Here is a 3,241-nt window from a genome sequence, read left to right on the forward strand (position 1 = left end):
GGTCCCTCTCCTGTTCTGCCCTGATATCTATCTTTCAGTTTGCTTGACTTCAGCTTGACGGCACCTAATTATTTCAACCTCTCTTTTAACAGTTACCGGAACTTGGCCTTCGTTATTCCTAAACATCATTTTATCAAAATCAATTGCAAACTTTCTCGGTAGTAGATAGTCCAATCCTAAGATGCATTCATCTTCAATGTCAGCCAAGTATACTTTCTGTCTGTCCTTTATGCCCATGAGCTCAATAGTTACCCACACTGGTCCCAACCAATTCGCCGCCGTATTTCAAACGTGCAGAGATAGGTGTGATAATTTAGAAACATTTTATTCAAAATAACGAAATAATTTAAAGAGGAGAACTTAATTGTGTAAAATATTAATATTGTTTGTAGTTATGCTCAAAGCTACACAATGGGCTATCTGTGCTCTGCCCACCACTGCTATCGAAACCCGGTTTCTAGCGTTGTAAGGCCGCAGACATGCCACTGGGGGCATCTTAATATTCCTGTGCATATCAACAAGAGAAAGTGTGGAGCTTGTCTGTGCATGTTTAATATTAACAAGAGAAGGTGTGGAGCTTGTCTGTGCATGTTTAATATTAACAAGAGAAGGTGTGGAGCTTGTCTGTGGTTATGGTTTTATTTATTGTTCATTTATCATTCCTTCTATCGTTTAGTTTAACTATAAATTTTTAGTTACATTTAAAAAGCTAATTCACCTTAAAAATAATCACGTTTATTTTGAGTATTTTGCACCAGATTCCCCTAGCGGTGACGTACAGATATCATTAATGTTGCACAAGAGTTTGTAAATTATGTACAGACACTTTGTAATCTCGTGATCTAACAAGTGAACAAAAACTCTACATTGAGATGTAACAAGTTAGTTCACCAGATGTAGCTGAACAGTATTACTGTTGATTATTAATGGTTGTTGTTAATGATTTTGTAGTTTAAATACGGAATATCGTTATTTTGGAATTTTTTAATTTGTCTAGTTTTTGTTCCCGATTCCTTTATTGATAGATATATTTATTAATCTAACAGTCCTTGTTCGGGCGCCATTGTAACTCGCCGCTTCAACCAGGATTGAACAACAACAAATTGTTATACTTTGATAACCACAGAAATCTAAAGTGTGACTTTCAAACAATTGAAATATAAAGTTAATAACTTACCAAAACACAGTAAAGAAACATGTTAATGAAAAATATAACATAAATCCAGTTTAATATGTATTAAATGTTTATTTAATATATAAATCATTTGAAGCTTTGTACTGTCAGTTACAATTTGTTTTAGTGGAACACTCCTGAAGAAGCTGTAAAGCGAAACGTTGGGTGTCCAATTAAAGAAAAATAACAAATATAGATATAGTGTTATAAAGTCGTTTATTTCTAGTATTAAAATATTATTTTACTACAAGTTCAGTTTTACGTTAAGGAAGAATATTTTTAAAATAGATACGACGTTTTGATCACTGATGCAATAATTATCAAGTACACAAATTTTAATTGCAAATAATACCAATGTCTTATCACAAAGTAAAAAAAAAAAAAAAAAAAAGTTAAGTTCGCTCTACACCAGGGGGCCATTATGGTAGAGTTCGTTGTGTTCAAAATGTTATTTATTAATTACGATACCATAGCAACCAAACAAACACAGAAACCGTTGTAAGCTGTACCCGCTTACCTGTCTGCAGCACGAGGATTATTCTGTTTGGGTGAATAGAATGTTTTTACTGGATGTTTTATTATTATTCAACATTTATTTACTGAAATGATTTAGCTGTGATTAAATATAATGTATGATACTAATTATTTCACAAAAAACTAAATTTTCATTACTATATTATATTAACTTTTGTTTATAAACACGTATCAGCAGAATAGGCCTAACAATGTCCCTACAGGAGAAGTTTTGACAACGCTATATTCGCTTATATTGGCTATGGGCATCCGCAAGGGGGGAGGGACACCTTCCTTGGATTAATAAATTAGCGTTTCCCTTGTTATAGCTTTGATATCATTTTAAGATTTTGCCCCCTTTGTAACATATCCTGTGGATGTCTATGATATAGGCTATAATTCTATGTTATCAGATCAAATTGATATTATTAATCATTCTCATTATTATTATAATCTGTAGCAATTTGTATAGTATAGTCTCTGATTTGTGTATCCAAAAATCAACAATTTTGACAATATTGTAAAGATATTGAATGGTATATGAACAAGATCAGTAACAACGTTTACAAGATGAATTTACAAAATGGTTTAGGAAAAAGAAAAATGGGTTAAAGTTAATAAGAGCTTCATTAACAATTTGGATCATCATATTTCAGAGAAGCTCCTTTTTCACTTTTAGTTTTCTTTCAAGCCTCTTTTTGGAAACCCTTTGACCTCTTTCACTTTCTAACCTTCTTTCAACGGGTACCTTATTATGGTTACATCAACATTGATCGCATTTATTGAACTTGAAACAATTTTTAATTTTACAGTTACGAATAATAGGAGGCACAGGAACACACGAATTTTGGGTTGCGTGTTACATTTATTTTGTAAGTTTTAAAACGGCAAATAAAATAGAAAACCTACTCAAATCGTTTATAAACACAAAGCTATATAATGGACAATATGTGTGATGTGTATATATATTGTTTTATGTGTTTTCGTGTTAAACGCTACGAAGCTTGAATGTATATTCTGTTTGATGTGTTGTAGTATCATGTTACATGCACCCCTGTGGCACAGCAGTAAGTCTGTAGGCTTATAACGCCCAAAACCGGGTTTCGATACCCGTGATGGGCACAGCACACAGCCCATTGTATAGCTTTGTGCTTAACAACAAAAAAGGAGAATTTCGTTATATATCACGTGATTTGATGTACATTGTTTAATGTGCTGTGTTATCTTGTGAAATACTACGAAGTTAGGATGTATTTAAGGTGTTGTTATCGTATTAAACACCACGTCTGGTGTTGATAGGGCATTATTAACCTAATACTTCTTAAGTTTCATATCTAGTTAAATTTCTTAATATATTTGAAAATTTAATGTTAATATTCAAATATTAATGTCAGTAGAAAACTAGTGCTATTTATTTAGAGCATACTATCGTAGGTGTGTCACTATTGTTATAAAGGACGTGTTATTTATTGGTACTATCGTAGGTAATAAATAACACGTCTTCTATAACAATAGTGACACGTACTATCGTAGGTAATAAATAACACGTCCTTT

The sequence above is a fragment of the Limulus polyphemus genome, unplaced genomic scaffold (genome assembly GCF_000517525.1).
Source record: "Limulus polyphemus unplaced genomic scaffold, Limulus_polyphemus-2.1.2 Scaffold9276, whole genome shotgun sequence".
In the NCBI taxonomy this organism is placed as follows: Eukaryota; Metazoa; Arthropoda; class Merostomata; order Xiphosura; family Limulidae; genus Limulus; species Limulus polyphemus.